This window comes from Prionailurus bengalensis, chromosome A2 (genome assembly GCF_016509475.1).
Source record: "Prionailurus bengalensis isolate Pbe53 chromosome A2, Fcat_Pben_1.1_paternal_pri, whole genome shotgun sequence".
NCBI lineage: Eukaryota > Metazoa > Chordata > Mammalia > Carnivora > Felidae > Prionailurus > Prionailurus bengalensis.
In genome coordinates, this window is record NC_057348.1 from 149,911,119 (window position 1) to 149,928,699 (window position 17,581).

At 40.8% G+C, this 17,581-nt stretch overlaps 1 protein-coding gene across 25 annotated transcripts in view; it reads left to right on the forward strand.

Annotated features, from left to right (window-relative positions):
- The first annotated feature begins 7,158 nt into the window (after positions 1–7,158).
- Positions 7,159–17,581, forward strand: part of CALD1 (caldesmon 1) — a 187,355-nt gene continuing 176,932 nt past the window's right edge. For 14 of the 25 annotated variants that reach the window (XM_043589570.1, XM_043589574.1, XM_043589577.1 and 11 more), the window contains exon 1: positions 7,159–7,504. The gene's annotated coding sequence lies outside the window, so the exon portion shown is untranslated. Of the gene's footprint in view, positions 7,505–8,757; positions 8,853–17,581 lie in introns of all 25 variants that reach the window. The other 11 variants (XM_043589571.1, XM_043589576.1, XM_043589582.1 and 8 more) reach the window with 3 other exon arrangements.

The window sequence follows — 17,581 nt, forward strand, 5'->3', positions numbered from 1 at the left end:
CATCTGCACCTCCACTTGAATGCCTTTGGTCATCTTAATATGCCTAAATTATGTCTAATGTGATTCCCACACCTCCTTGCAAATCGACACTTCCCTCAGTGGTCCCTGCTTATTAAATTACACCACTGACTCAGCTCTTCAGCCCATAAAAGGAGATATCTCTGATTCCTCTCTGTTTCTTATATTCCTCATCCAAACCAGCAATGAGTCCTGCTGTGTCCAAAATTCAATACTTTCTCAGTCCCCTGACCACAACTGCCCTGGTCCTGGCCAACACCTCCTGCCTGTAAGGAGGCAATAATTTCCCCTGCTTCTACACTGGTAAGCTCCCAGCTCGTTCTACAGGACGACGACCAGAGTGATTTTTTTCTCTCCCCACTCAACACCTCCCAGTGACTTTCCATCTTATTTAAAATAAAACTCAAAGTCTTTACCATGATGATAAGGCTCTAGATGATCCTATCTGCCGTTGGTGATCACTCCTCCCCAATTACTCTGCAATCTTTCTTGTTCTTTAATATGCACCTGCTATATTCTTGCTGTCAGGAATGTCATCGCTTTGTATGGTCCCAGTGCTTGCCCCTTCATTTTATTCATCTCCATTGAAAACTTCTTCATAGAGGACTTCCCTGATTTTCTCTATTCCATTACAATTTCTTTATAGCACTTCCCACTGCCTGACATTAATACATTTATTAGTTAGTGTATTTATCTGTCTCCCTCCATCAAAATGTATTTGGCTTGCAACGCCTAGAACAGGCCCTGGCATGTGGTAGACACTCAATAAATATTTTTTCAGTGAATGAATGAACTATTTTTTGTGGGGGATCGGGGGAAGGTGGTATTTGTTTTCATATCCTTAAATAAATTGCTAACTCTACTATTTATTAAAATTTCAGTACTAGATATTAACTATTGATTTCCTGCTAAACAAAATGAGGGTTTAGCTCTCTTATCCACCATCATCCTACAAACATGTTCTTGCTTGTTATCCTTGGAATCTAATTACATCATTGTTTTGGTGAAATCAAAATATAGTATTTACATTATTATGACTGTGTAAATTTTTCTCACAGTTGAACTGTATGGTATACAATGATCCCTTTTCCTTTCTCATATAAACATTTTGTTTTTCCTGAAATTATAATGACCTCAATCTTACATTTACTCATTTCCATGTACCTATCACAGATGCTTTCCCCAAGAAAAAATCAGGTAATCTGTCTACCTGATTTTCGTGAAAACGTCCTCTCTGGATCCCTCTGCTTCAGTCTTTACTTGTTGCTCTCTTGACCAGCTGTTATCCTGGAATTTTCTTTCACTGTCATCATGGGACTACCCTTCACTTCTGTCATAGTTTTGTACTCTCTATTTTCTGATCCTTATCTTCTGTCTCGGTTTCTGGTTTCAACCCCAACTCCTCCCCCACCTTTGGATGGAACATAAAACCCAAGAACTTGATAACTTCAGAATTAAATATGTTTTCATTCATTGTACTAGATGCCCAGTGGGCCCTTTGAATCTGGAAACTTGTGTCCTTTAGGTGTGGGAAATTTTAATGTTTTATTTCTTTGATAATTTCTTTCCCACAATTTTCTCTTTCCTCTTTTTCTGGAACACTCAGATGTTGGGTTTTTTATTGATTCTTTAATGTTATTTTCTTTTTTCCAACCTTTTTCTTCTAATTATCTGGCAGGTTTTTTTTTTTTAAACTTTATCTTAACATTTCTTGAATTGAATTTTTATAACTTTCTGCCACAGTATTCTTCATTTACAAGACCTTTTTCCTCTTCTCTGAAAGTGCCTTCCTAAAGCATCTTTCTCCTTTGGTGGCAACAGTATCGACTCTTATCTCTCTGTGAATAGTAATTATAATTTTCTTGAACTGTTCTTCTGTTTCTCACCTTGCCTCTTTTTCCTCTGAATTCCTTTTTCTGTTGTTCGAGTCTCTCAGACTCTCTCCTTAACTTGATGTTCATATTTTTAAGTGTGAGGTGCTAAACAGCGGATTGGGAGTTCCTGTGCACAAGTTCACTAAAGGGCCTTGGGCAATGAGCCAGAAATTTCAGGGGTCCCTCAGTGTCTATGTCTTTAGTTCTTTTTTCCATGGGCATGCCACTTTCCCTACAGTGAAATCCTCCAATTTCCTTTCTGCTGAGTACAAACCTGACTGTTGGTGTCCTGGTAACCTGCAGAGTGAGGAGACCGGGGGTATTCCAGTGTTCACTGAGTATACTTACATTTCAATTTTGTTTTCAGTATGAAGCCTCTTGCCTGTCCACTGTTTCGCCATTCTGAGGGCAGCACTTGCCTTCAGAGAATAAACTTGGAACTTCTGTCTGATTGAAAGAGGGGTGTTCACCTACGTGTGTTGGGGGTTCCTAGATCTGGGCTTTTAACTATTCCTTAGATTTTCTAAAAAAATTGTTTTCTAATGTTTATTTTTGAGAGAGAGAGGGAGTACGAGTGGGGGAGGGGCAGAGAGAGAGGGAGAAGGAGACACAGCAGCTGAAGCAGGCTCCACGCTCTGAGCTGAGCGGTCAGTCTGCGCAGAGCCCGGTGCGTGGCTTGAACCCGTGAACCATATCATGACCTCAGCCAAAGTCTGACACTTAACCAGCTGAGCCACCCAAGTACCCCCCTTACGCAGATTTCCAATCAAACCTGTTTTCTGCTCCATCCCTCACCTCAGATTCCTGGGGCTTCCAAATCCTGTTTTTCCTGGTTTTGAGACTTGAATTGGCTTCTTTCTCATCCACCGGCCCTTCTACTCCACAGGGCCAGAGTTCAGTTTCTTAGTTCTGTTAAGTCAATTACCAGCCATCTGTCCATTTTCCATATTCCAAAATTTGGCTGACATCTAGACTCTGTGTTGACTCCTTTCCAGTATTCTTTGCCTTGTAGGATTTACTGATGATTTTTTATTTCTGTGCTATCATTTTGGTGAGGTTTGGGAAGGAGCAGAAATAAATGCATATTGTGCATTTACTCTATTAAATCTAGCCATCTCCTCAAAGTTTTCAGTGTTTCCATCTGAACTTCTGTTTTTTTATGTTGAAGAATCCTTCCATACTCCATTATAAAATTATTCACCTACAGCTTTTCTTAATCATCTTAAAGTTGGTTTTTTTCCCCATGTCATCTAGTTTCTTTTAGTATGGGGTGGGAATTTTGAATCTAACTTTATTGATTCTACATAATCGATGGTAACCTTACCACTAATAGAATAGCCCACCCTTTTCTTCCTCATTGGTTGTGTCTTTGCTATTATTTTAGAAGTTTCCATATATGCTTGGGGCTGTTTCTAGGTTTTCCACTTTATTCTAATAATCTAGTTGTCTATTCCCAGGGCAATAATACTCATCTTAACTAGAATTGCTCTATAAAAATCTCAGTCCTTATTTTTAGATCTTTACTTTTCCATCTTAATTTTAGGATTGTTTTGTTAAGTTCTACAAAATATATCATTTAGGGATTTTAGTTGGAATAATAAATGCTACATAGGTTAAATCAAGGAAAATTTACATCTTTATAATTTTGAGGTTTGTCATTTGTAAAAGTGATATATTTCACCATTTATACGGGCCTTTTATTTCCTTAAATCCAGCTCTTCAATTTTCTTGCACTGTTTTGTTACGTTTATTCCCAAGTAATGCACACTTTTGTTATTAATATGAATCATCTATTTTCCATTATATTTTAAAATTAGAGACAGCTGGTTACAGGAACTCTGGAGTTTTGCATACTGAACTTGCTTCCAAAAATTTTGCTAAACTCTTTTATTAATTCTAATATATTTGTTGATTCACTTGAACTTTTTACCCACACGATCCTATCATAGCAAATAAAGACATTTGTTTTCTTCCTAATTCCTATAGTTCTTCTTTCTTTTTTTCTTTGTCTTTGTCTTGGTTAGGACCTCCACCCCATTTTTTAATTGTAGAGAGATGATAGTCACCCTTGCCTTTTCATTGATTATAGTGAGAATATTTTACCATTTCATCATTAAGCATAGTATTCGCTGTAGCATTCTGGTAAAGCTCTCATTACATGTTTAGAAAGATTCTGTTACTGGTTTTTCAAGAACTTTTGTTTTTTCTGTGTAAGATTGCTAATTTTACCAAGTATTATTTTTTTTATCTGTTGAGATGATCTTTCTCTTTTCTTTCGTCTACTTTTTTTTTTTTTTTTTAACTTTTTAACTGCTTACATTGTATCATACTAGCTTACTACTGAATCACTAGATTTTCAGATTCGGACTGTCTCCACCTTGGCCTTACCTTGTTTTTACACTGTTGGATTCAGGGTGCTAATTGTTTTCATCTAGGCTCAGAAATATACTTAGGATAGTTTTCCTCTTTTTGTGCTATCTTGGTTGTCCAGTTTTGGCATCAGCATTTTACCAGTCTGATTTTATTGTTTTCTAAACTTGAGTTTCTGGAAATACTTCATTTGAGTTAAAGAAGATGTGTGTGTGTGGTTGGGGGGGGGGCGGTATTTTGCTGCCTTTCAAAATGTTCAAAATATCTGTTATATTCAATTATGTAAATATTTTAAACTGGAAAATGTATTTTTTTATGGAACTAATTGAAGCGATTTTAGGTTTGAATGAAAAAGGTGTGGCCTGCTTTTACTTTTCCCAAACTGACTTGCAAGTGAAATGTAATTGCTCACTACTTATATACATGATTCCAAATACTCAGTTGGAACTGAAAAAATACAATGAACCATCCAGATGTTTCCAAATGTCTCTTTAGATTTGTTATGGTTTGATTAGGTAGATATAGCCCATGCTAGACAAGCTGTTCTTTATCTGGGATGCTCTGAGTGGGAATTATATTCCACAAAAATTTTCTGTGTAAGTCCTGTGTACTTTTAGTGTTGTTTACAAATGACTTCTGGAAAAAGTAAATACTGTGAAAGTGAAGTTTCCCATGGTAGAGATTGGCAACATCTATCTTTTTCTTTCTTTTTTCTAATGAAATTTGTTAAATTATCGTTCCAACCATGTGGTTCTTGCACAGTGTCTACTTTCAAATACACAAAAAAGGCTGAATGATTGGCCATCCACTATGCCCTGAAAATGAGGTATTCAGAATTTATCTAGGGAAACATACTTCTCTTTTCTAAAGACAGAACCCAAAAATATTTAGCCATTTATCTTCTAAAAACCATGCAAAACGCATGTCCTTTCCATGTTTCCTGCTGATAATATTTTCCCTATTTGTAGTGCAACTTTTCTTTCCTCTGGAAAGCTGGTACTTATTTTATTCATAGATTGCAAATTATGCCCTGATGCTGTTTAACCAAAAGGCATTACTCACACAAGCGGGAAGAATGCGGCTTAGGATTGAATCAGCAGTGGCCATGGAAAACAGTGCATTAAAACAGGCCTCACTGAGTCACAGACCATATGGCCTAGAGAGCATGGGCCCCAAACATCTCTGGACACAGGTCATATCTTCACACAGACATCACCAACTGAGTTGTTTTCAGAGGTCATTGATGCCTGTGCCACGACATCTCCAAGCTCAGCAGTCTAACTGTTATTCTGTCTTTACAACCTGTCCACATACGGGACATCCCCAGTAGCGAAACTGGTTATGTTTCCAAAGTTTATTTCCAAATTATTCACTTGGGATCAGAAAACATTTTACCCTAGGAACAAGTTTATAAACGGTGGTGCTCCACAAATGCCTGGTTGAGCCATAGTGTCCTTGAAATGCCGCATCGACTGTACTGTTCCCACCAGCCATTATTTATTCTGTTTCCCTGGGAAAGTGCGTTCCGAGTTCTAACTTGGGATGTTTGAAGCTCACCTCTCCCTCTGCCTGGCAGCCTGCTCTGTAGCTTTTTCAGGCTGTGCTGCAGTAGCAGTTGGGAAGACAGGACAGGCAGCCTTCCCAAGAAAGAGATGAGCATAGGCTTGATATCGATGCCTGTGGGTAACTGGCTAATGCTGGAGGACTGAAGAAGGAAACCATCCAGGTGGATCAGTTACTTCCCAAGTCTTCAGTATAAGGCGCAAAGGGCAGCCACTTGTTCCTAAGTAGAGATTATTTTCAGGTCAGATCTTCATAAATAGGCTTATATGGTAAAACCTAAGGTTTTTGGAGACCAAGCTTGTGGACTTGTAGCTAGCCAGGGAAAATATGTTAAGTCTTCTTGGTCAGTGATGAGACAGTTTCTAAACACACAGCGATAAGGAGACAGAAATCCAGCACCGAGCTCCTGGCCTGACAAGTAGTAAGTGCTCCTAATTTTTTGTTATTGTGACTACTGAATTAAGTACTGATTGAGGAATTGAGTGAATTCTTTATTGAAAAGTACAAAACCACAGGTTGTGTGCGCACGTGGGCCAGTTAACTTCATCCTGATTCAGCATTGCCTAATTCTGACCCTCTCATAGCCCACGTCCTACCAAGGAAGACTTGGTTGGAGCACTTTCAAGAAGTCGCTAAAACAGCAGTCTCATCTCAGTGGGCATACACATTGTCTCTAGCAGTCGCAGAGGAAGTGCTGGGTCTCTTCACGCCCTCTCTGTTGTGCAGAGTTGCCAGCAATGTCTCCCTGTTGCCAAATCTGAGGAGACAAAGGGGAGGTGGAGAGGGGGGTGATATGGAAAACCAGGGAGGATCGCCAAGGCTGTAGGACCCTGCCTCGCTGAGTTTCTGGCACTACACTTATTCTGGAAAACATTACCTACTAAAAAAGACCTAAGTTTTTTTTTGTCAGTTGTTTTTATAACACATGTAGACATATTTTTAGGGGGCTGTGCCTCGTTCAGGTTAGAATGTAGTCTGTACATACAGACCTGGGTCCTGGCCATTGCAGACTTTAAAATTGTAGAACAATTTAATTTCATTTTGTATACATGGCTACTTTTAAGAGAAATATGCTATTAAGGCTCCCTCAATTTAAAAGCCTTCCCCACCCCCACCCCACTAAACATATGGACTGTTAACTTCTTGTTTCATAGACTGTGCTTTCTTTTTAAAGTTGCGTTTGTGTTCTACAAGACAGCCTCTTTCTCCAAGATTAACATTTCTTATGATTGTTCCTGACAATGGATTCACTTCCAGAGGCCCTGCTAAGGATAACCAAAAAAGGGCATGTAGCTGGCTGGTTTTGGCAGCCTGCGCGCAGTTTCAGAGCTTTTTAGGTCTCGGTTTTTCTGATGAGTGATTTCCTGAGCATGCCTAGGGAATGACAGGCATCTCCACAGGCAGGCTGCATCCACCTCGGCCGGGGTGTCGTCATTGGCTGCCTATTAGAAAAACTACAGGACAATGCATACCACCGACTGCCGACTGTAAACATAGGGGATATGTGTTCACTTAGCATGGACTTCTGGGAGGGGCTAAGGAAGGGCGGTCTGGAGTTTTATTGAATAGAGCAGTGTGTATTAGGCTGCCTGCCTGCCTGCCCTCTTGCTGTGCTCCTGCTAGAGAAATCAGTCCTTCCTTTCCGACTTAGTCCCCAGGAAGAAGTTGCAGCCTGCGAGGTAAGCCATGGAGGGCTTTCTTTTAATCTCTTCCAGAGAGTCTGGGGGCTTTCTCCGGGTTTCAGTCAACATTCCTGCCTAAGGTAGCTGGAGATGCAAGATTGTAAAAGCCAATAAACCATGCAAATTCTCAGAGCCAGACTGGGCTTTGCCGCCCTGCAGATGTTCCCGGAAGACAAACAGGATGAGATTTCAAGTTCTGTTCTTGGAGTTGGGACAGGACGGAGACTTATGCTCGGGGACCACCGGCAACCTTGAGAAGGAAAGCCTTTTGTTTAGGAGTGCAATGGGGATTCTACCTGATAGCCACAGGGCCAGGGTCAGCAGGCGTGCCGTGCCAGTCTGCCCACACCGGTGGTCTCGCCTGCATCTTTTATTACCAGACATTTAAAGAGGTTTTGCTTTAGAAACAACAACTTTTTAGGTTAATGAGAAGCCAAAAAGTAAAGGTTCTTAACCAAAGGCATTTACATATTATTCTGCTACCTGTATTTAATTAAGACTGGACTTCTCGATCTGCAAGGAAATAAGGTCAGAGTTCGTGGCAAGAGCATTTAGCACCAGTTGGGTTAATGTAACTGATCTGATATTTGCCAAGACAGGAAGATGCCTACCAAGGTCTGTTTCCTATAAAACCTAATAATGAGAGAATGCGTGTGCTGGTGGGTGTGTTTTTAGAAATCACATTTAACATCCTACCAAACCATTTCTTAACAAATCTTATTTTTCTGTTTGAAAGTGTGCCCCTGACTAGAGAATTTGAAAAGATGTAGTTTACAAGCGCGTTCCAGAAAGGGAGAAGCAGGCTTTCATTTCAAGATAGTCAGACATATTTGGGCATCTTAAACAGTAGTACAAGGCAGCCAGTTGGTAGTAGTCTGGAATTCCTTTTAGAAAGAGCTGATTGTAAAGGGTGGGGGAATTTTCGTGCTATGGTAATACATGGTCAAAAAAGTGGATGAGAACAAAGTACTTGGTATTCATAGATCCCTTCTGTTAACAGGGCTATGCAGATGGACTTGTAAACTGGAATAGTAAAATCTTTCTCATGTGTTTGGCAAAACCAGGCATGTGTGGCTAGAGCTTGGGGGAGGACTAGGCAGTATGTGGCAAGAAGGGCAAGTCTGATAATTTTTAAATAAAGCTGGATATTAAAGGTTTCTAACTCCAAACAACTGACTCAGTTTGCTTTTATTCTGTCAAGTGAGGTGGCTTTGTGTTGAGATTCATTAATCTTTTCTCTTTGTATTTAGAAGTTTGGGGATAATTTTCTTGAGAATGCCTCTCTCCTCCTAGAAGTGATATATGAGAACAGAGTTCCCTGTGAATTTTCCTGGAACAGTTCTGAGTAAGTGTGGGAGAAAGGGCTGCAAGTGAAAGCTATAGTTTGATTATTGTCCTTCCCTCAAAGAGCTCAAGTTCCAAACTATTTTCACAGCGTTTTTAATGTCAATCAAAATATGGAGAGCAATTTCTTTTTCAACTGTTCTCTAAACCATGTAGGGAATGCAGTTTGGAAGGAAATCTATAATCTTGGGATTTGAGGATAAATTCCATTTTGAAACCAACATTTCCAAATCCCTGAAAGTTCAAACTTTGCTGCCACCACTCTCTCCTCTCTGCCTTGTGTGCTCCCCATCCCCCAACAACCACAAGAAGGCATTTTTTTTTTTTTTTGAAATAAGTGTTCTACTTTCTATAGTGATGTGATGGAGCAAGGGGATTTGATATTTTACTTTGTATTGAACTTTAGGCGGCTCTTCGTGCTACTTTCCTCCAATTGAATATTAGCTAGAACACATCTCCCCAGATGGGGAGGTCAACAGAGCACAATGGAACTGCAGTGCAAAAAAAATCATTTTAATAAAGAGAAATACAATGGCAGAGGTCTGGAACAAAAAGTCATGAATAAAAAATTGATCTCAGTACAAGGAATGTGCAAGGACTGATCCATAGATAACATGCTGGGTTGTTTCCATTGTTCAAAGCCAATGGAATAAATAGAATAAATTAAATAATTCAGATTGAAAAATTTCTTTAAATAAATACACAATTCTTGCATTAAAGAGAAGAACCAGGTTTAAACTGAGCATGAAGGATTGAAATGAGATACATTAGAGCATGTCCTGATGGTGAGGCTATCAACAATTCTGATTGGCTTTTGTGACTAGCCTGAGGATTTCTTGCTCTGTGGCAGATAGTATAGGCTGGTCCTGAGTCCAGCATGGGTAGTCTCTAGTCTGATAAGCCTAAAATGCACCTCAATCGGCCTTTTCTTTTGTTTTTTAAGTTTATTTATTTGAGAGAGAGAGAGAGAGCACGAGCAGGGAAGGGGCAGAGAGAGAGAATCCCAAGCAGTCTCTGTGCTGTCAGTACAGGGCCTGACATGGGCCTCAATTGCAGGAGCCATAAAATCGTGACCTGAGCCAAAAGCAAGAGGCAGACACTTAACCGACTGAGCCACCCAGGCGTCCTTCAGTAGGCCTTTTCTTAAAAACACATATAATTGTCATGGAGACAACCTCATGGTATCTTCCTGATACCATGAGTAGCATGGCTGCTCCTCAGTGAATCTTTAGCAAGACAGAAAAGTGACGTAGAGGCAGGCATGTAAAGGAATTAGCTCAATCCCCATCTGCCTGCAGTCTATCACATGTCTTGGAAATGTGGTGGGGTGAGGCCATGGTGGGGGGACAGGGGAAAATGCTGACCAAGTGGTATGCAAATAGCATGGTAGGCCTGAGGAGGAGGTTAGATGTTGCCAAAGAATTTTCTGACTTTAAAAGAGATATCTGGGTAAATTTTCTCAGAGCCTAAAAATAGAACTATTAGATACTTACTGAAAGGCCTTCATCTATGAAGCTAATCCAAGTTTGTCTTTAGAGAGATGCCCATAAGTTCTGAGTCCTTGGGTAATTTAAGAAGATACTTGCAACTCAGGCTTAACTTGGAAGCACTACCTTGAGAGCTCAGTCCTAGCACTAGTGCCCCTCTCAGATAGCCCAGACCTTTGAGGAAGCCATCAACACTTGACCTCATGTGTGGAATGGGCATTCTGATGCTTCTCCTATCTCCTATAGCAGTGAAGATGTCCAAATGAGATGAGGCTGTTTACCCCTCTTTTCTGTAGGCTGTCTGCTTCAAACTGTGTGCAATCTGAGGCCTCTAGACATTATGTTCATCTTGACTGGTACCCTCCACTTCTTACCTAGTATCCCTGATTATCTGTTCCTTCCTCAGTACCTTGACTAGTACCTTCTGAATTCTAATTATTTCTAGAACACTGAGCCCAGAGTCCAGGAAATACGGGTCCACTCCAGTGTAGTCTAAATTTTGGCCTTGGTGATCAGTGACCAGGAGAACACAAGTATCAGGAGGCAGAATGAGATGGGTCATCAGTGATGCAAGGCCCCGTCCAGGAACCGAGAAATCTGAAGATCTACTTGAGTAGAAGACCAGTGACAAGGTGCTGACAACAGAAAGGCCTTAGTAAATGAGGCAGTTTCTCTGCCTCCAGCCAAAAGCATGGAACTAATCCCAGCATGTCAAGCCTGGGCCTCGTCGAGAGGGTGAGGTAATCAGGAGCACCTGGCTGTGGTTCCTGTTGGTATTGAGACCAGACTGCTCCATGGATCTAGCCTCTACTCCTCTGTTTCCCTCGGTCTTTAGTATCCCCAGCTGGCTCTCCGGTGACTGACCCCTGGTGGCCTCCATAACTTCCCTACCCCCAGTCTTCTATTTCTCCCAAATTCCCTAACTCCTCCCACTCCAGTTCACACAAGTGCTTTTCTGATCCAACACTGACAATCTGTAATGCCCCAGCTTTAGAATGAAGCCCAGAAAACAGCAGAAGGGTCATGATAGGGGAAGACCTCTTCAGTTTTTTTTGGCAGAGCAGGGAAGAGTTAGAGCAGACAGAGTAGATGTTGGAGCAGTCTCTGTGGAAAAGAGTCACTCTGCTTTTCACCCCCAGACTCACCTTTGGCTGGCAGTGAGTGAGTGTGGGAGGTGGGCAGGAAGGAAAGGATGGCCGTGGGCACGCAAGAGAGGCGAGGGGGTAGGCCTATCATTGTTCTTCCCCGTGTTGTTGCCATGGATACCTTTGAAACTTGATAAAAACTCTAAACCCTCAGGTCCTTTGTGAACCCACCTTTTGTGATTGGCAGGTGAGAAGCCATTGAGCCTGGGGTGGTTGGGCTGGGGAGTGAGGTAAGGTCTTGATTTCCATTGGAGACAAGGGTGGATGGGAACGGAACATGAGTGGAGGTGTCCCTTCCTGTTTCCGAGATTTTTTTGAAGGAAGAAAGGATGGTGTAAATGCACAGATACATAGAAGTAGATGACTTCATATGGCCTCCATTTCAAAGAAAGGAGATCATCTCTAGAGAAGCAGTTTTACGTGGGGAGCTTGTAGGGGCTGGAGAGGCTGGGAGTACCTCCAGTGAAGTGGGTGCTGAGAGAGCACCAAGAACTTAATAAAAGGAGTGCTAAGCAGCGGTCAAGGAGTAATTGAAGGAAAATAAATATTTGGGAGGGGGAAGTATTTTAAATGAATTGAGTGTTCTTAGTAAGCATTCATTTTAGTACGTGGCTTTTCTTTATATATATTTCAGTGATGGATAACTTGAAGATAAATTGCTTTTTAATCATTTCTTGAGGTTTCTGGCATTGTTTTGTGAATATACGGATGAAAACATTGGCTGTAAGGGACTCATCTTACTTGGAGAGGGGCATATTAAGTATGAATATATAATCAGTTCCTTTCACACCCACCTGTAACATTCCCTCTCCCTTGTCTCAACCTGGGGAACTAGGCAGACATCACCTGTGTGCTAAAGATGGGCAGGACCAGGGCAAAGTGCCCAAGAGGTCCAGGGACCAGAAGCATCAAGGACATTAGTTTCATGGGGATCAGGAGGGTCTAAGCCAGAATGGAAATAACGTTTAACAAGGGACTAACGTGTGAATCACAGCCCACTAAGTAAAAGAAAAACAGCAAAAATCAGAAGGCAGGCAGAGGCTTAGAAACAAAGAGCCAGCTTATTAGCAAGGCAGTGTGCAGACCAGTACAGTAACATGGGCGAGAACACCTGGCACTGTGCTCAGAACAAATAGAATCTATGTTAATAGGCTTCGGTAGCTCAAGGGAAGGGACAAGATTGTAAGATGCATATGGCATAATAAAGGGATGGGATCGCAAGGAAATCCAAGAACAGAAGCCACCATAGGACTGGGGTTCCAAGATGCGGTTGAAATCAAGGTGGGTCAAAGTATCTCAGCAGAGGTCTCTGTGCTTCTATTAATGTAACTCAGCTGCAGCACACGTGGCTGCTTCTTCCTGTTGTTCTACAGACTAGAAAATTCCTTCTGTGCTTCCTGATCAGATTCTGAGAGAGGAGTCCTGAGTGGCTCAGCTGATAACTATTGTCTTTGGCAAATCCCTTAGCAGGAGGAGGTATCAGAGGTTCCTGGCATACTTATGGATGAATTCCCAGTGGGTCTGGAGCAGTAGTCACTGCCACCCCTGGAGAAAACAAAAAGATCAGTGGGCAGTTTTACTTAGAAGAGAAAGTTAGGCATGGAAGGCAAATTAGCTTGAATGTCCAACAGCTACCAGTGAAGGTCATTCTAATTTTTATGTGACTGAATTCCTGGAGAGGCAAACACTCAGTGTCAGGGTCATACAGTATTTGATGACCACTTTGGCATTGTCCAATGAACCAATCTTAAGGGAGGTTAGCTTGGAAGCTTGCACCGCTAATAATTGAAAAAATAAGAATTACCCATTTGAGAAAGATTCTAAAGAAAAACACTTGAGTGTTTTTGTTGGCATGAAACTTCGTATGAGTCATAGGTGTGCTATGGCTCCCCCCCCCCCCAACTAAGGCAATCTTTAAAATTCAATAAATAATGACTTAATAATTGTCATAAATAAAAAAACTACCTCTCAATGTAAATGACAGTATTTCATAAGCTTAATGCATAAAAGTGTACTCAATCAGTGGGAGTTTCAGTTCTAAGCAGTGTTTGTAGTGTAATCTTTCATTCACCGAACACCTGCCTTGATGGCTGTCACAGGAAGTAAAACAAAACAAAACAAAACAATGTGCTCTACTCTTGGCTTGTTCCTCAGAGAAGCATTCCCAAATATGTATCCTGGAATGAGTGTCAAAGGCGGTCCAGGAGGGTCAGGAGAACAGAATATGAGGAACAGATAAGGGATCTGGAACTGTTAATCCCAAAGGAAGGAAAATTAGGGGCCACATGGATGTCTTCAAATATTTGGAGTACTTTCATATGGAGAGGGGAGAAGGCATTTGTGATTATCAAGACAGCAGAACTGAATACATGTAGCCTGTATTTTTAAAGCTGGGCAGGGTCTTAGGAGGCATTTAGCCAGGGGGTGCAGATAATTTTTCATCTGTTTGCCAGCTCGAAGCAATTGGTAGGGATCATCTGGGTCAGTGTATTGAGAAGGGTTCTGAGGCTGAGTCCTAGGCTTACTGGAGGCCATAGATGCTGTCATTGACAGTGATGTCTGTTGTGGAAGAAAGGGGACATTACTACTCAGGTACTGTGTATTTCACATCATTGATGTGGTCTGTAGGTTCCTAACCTCCGCACTTTAGATCCCTGGGAGGCCACACAATTATTCCAAGAGGTTAACAAATTCATATATGCAGCAAATGTTTTTGACAAACTGAGTAAATAATACATCTTGCACAGTATGTGTTACTATTTTTCTTATTACATTGATGCATTATGAAGATAAAATGTTAATTTACTTAAAATAGTTATTGAATTCATAGTAGCTTTTGGTATTGTATTTTCTCACTCAGCTAGTGAACTTAAAACATACATTATGTGGAAGTTGGGACAAGAAATTTACGGTTTTAAGAAGAAATGCTTGGAAAAAAAAAGAACCAGTGATTTTTCATTTTGCAGATGAGGAACTAAAGCCTAACCATACCAAGTAAAATTATACATGTATTTGTAAGTTTCTTTGATTAATGTCAGTAAGATTTATAGGGGCAGGAACACCTTATTATTATTATTATTATTATTAATATATACCCAGTTCCTGGCACATCACAGAGGCCCAGTATCTGTTGAATGAAAGAACAAGCCAAATGACTTGACCAAGATCTCCCAGTTAATTAGTGGCAAAGGCAGTTCTGAAACACACAGCTTCTAAGTCCCAGGCTGTTAACAATTTCAGTCTAATGGATTGCTTCCCCTGAAAGAAGCAAGAGAGAATGTCCTGTTATAAACAGTCCATGGATTTGGCTTATACATTACAGCCCGATTTGCCTATAATCAATAGTCCAGTAGATCTTAACCAGTGTCTTAATCAGGATCAACTGTAGGGCTTTTCGAAAACATATATCCCTGAGTACCATCCCCTGGAGATTGTGATTCAGTAGGTCTAGAGCAAGGTCCAGCATCTGTAGTTTGTAAAAACTCTCTGGTGATTCTGCTAAAATCCCTGGCTCAGAAACAGTTCTGTACATCTATGCTTAAAATAATTTATAGTAGATGTATGGAGTAACTTATTCCTCAGAAGCCTAGTTGTTTCGTTTTGTGTAATTTCTTTCTGAAAGTTACAGCGTTATATTCCAAATAATCAGTTTTCCCAAAGAGTCTCTTCGGAAGAGCTAGAATATTTGTCTGAAAATTCCTCCGGCTTCCCATATTCTTGGTTTGGGCACAAAGCTATCAACCCTGTAAGGTCAAGTTTTCTGATGAGATTTCCAGTGTTTGCTTTTGTAAAGCATTGGAAATGTGGCAAGAATAAAATTTCTCATGGTATTTCCACTTCCTGTTCCAGCCACCATTACTAAGTGAAATTTAGGATTTGGGGGAGGGGTGAATTGAGAAAAAATTTTCTCTTTACGTATTTCTGTCCTTAAGATGTTTGTTTAGATTACTTTAGATATTTAACTTACCAGGAAAAACAGAAGATGTTTTTCTCTGTCCTCAGCCTTGTGGTGAGGAATGTACAAATCCTGAGCGGAAGGGGGAAGAAGCTTCCTCCACCCCCCCCCCCCCTGCATCTCCTCTGAGGCCAGGGCCATCATAGTCTCTGGTTTAGGCGCTTCTGTGGATGGGCCTTTCAGAAGCATCTAAGCCCTAAGAGACAAGAGGCCTCAGGCAAATGCTTTTGCAGAACTGAAAATCCATCTCTAGGGTCAATAGGCAGGAATTACATCCTGAAGGTGTAACTTGTGCAGAAGAATCTACCGTATTCAGAGCACCAAGGGCATAAATTATATTCACTGAGGATTATAGAGCTAAAAGTATCTCTGCGTGAGTAACCTGGTCCAATAAGAATGCCAGAATTGCTACTGTGTTTGTACCGATGCAGTTAGGTTTATAGAGCAGTGCTTCCACTGTGTACATGAAGGCAGGGCTTGCTGGAGAAGAGCAAGGAATTTGATTAGGATCCACATGCATAATGACACCACACTGACTCAGTCTCATTTCCCTCTGACACTGTTCCCCCTCTCCATGCTCCCTAAACCGTAGTATGGGAAACCAGCTCATACTAGTTCCCAAAAGCCAATTGTTAAATTTTCAAGATTTTGAGACCCAGCTGTTAAACATAGTCATTATTAAAAATTAAATTCGGATGTGAGGGCGATCTGGCTGCGACATCTGTCACCCCATTGATCGCCAGGGTTGATTCGGCTGATCTGGCTGGCTAGGCGGGTGTCCCCTTCCTCCCTCACCGCTCCATGTGCGTCCCTCCCGAAGCTGCGCGCTCAGTCGAAGAGGACGACCTTCCCCGATAGAGGAGGACCGTTCTTCGGTCAAGGGTATACGAGTAGCTGCGCTCCCCTAAAAAAAAAAAAAAAAAAAAAAAAAAAAAAAAAAAATTAAATTCGATAAACTTATAATTAAATTATATTAAAAACCAAGGTAATAAATACTCAAAACTCATTCCTCCCTAATTATTTTCTTATGTTTTATTATTATCTGTGATCTGGAAGTTAGTTACATTTATTGTATCTGTGTGATGGAAAAACACCACTGAAATTAGCAAATGCTACAAATCAGACTTTGCTGCTCTCCCTTAACCTCCCAGAGTTTGTTGCGAAACATTTACTACTAATTCACCTAAGGTATCAAGTTGATAAAATTAGCCTCTGCACAGGAGAGCCAGTCAGAATACCTCTTTTACTTTGTTGAATGCAGATTCATAATGTATGCTTATGATTGCATATTTATTTGTTTGTTGATCATTTCTTATGCTCTAGAACATAAGCACCATGAATCAGGACTTTGGGTTTTTCAGTGCTGTGACTTGAAACTAAAAAAGTGCCTCACCCCACACACAGAAGAGAGTTAATGAGTAAAGGAATAAATGTCTATAATTTCTTCTTGATAAAGCAAGCTGAAGCCAGTATTCACGTTTGAACTCATTGATTCCTTTCTAATTATGTTATTACTGAATGCCTAGAACTGTGCCTGGCACATGCTAGGTAGCATATAGATGTTTATTAGATAAAAATCAAACAATTAATCTCCATACAACAACCAAATTTACAGGTAAGGAAACTAAGTTACAATTAGGTTAAGTAACATGTCTAAGCACACGGCTAGTAAGTGACAGAGCCAGGATTCAAACCTGGATAATCTGGCTCCATAGTCCACAATGCTGTGCTGCCTGTTGCTAATTACTCCAACAATGGAGACCCCTGGTTTGTGTATGGCCCCAAAGGTGTGACCTATTTGAGAACAAACTTTGGAACCCAGATGACTTAAGTTTATAGCTCAAATTTACTGTTTTCTAGCCTGTTTCTTCACCTATAGGAAGGGGATAATTATTCCTCCAATTATAAGGATTAGAAATTATATCTCTAAACTGCTTTGCACATGTGGGCACTAAATTAAAAATCATCAGCTATCAGCTCTGACTTCCTGTGAGTCTATCTATAGGGATGGACTCCCACTGGTTCCCATACCCCAAGCCACACACTCCCAGGTTGGCTACTCCATGGCCATTGTGTCAGTGGAGCAGAAGAAGCCAACTTCTTTCATGTTAGGTTCTCCATTGGGTAGGACCAGGACCAGTAG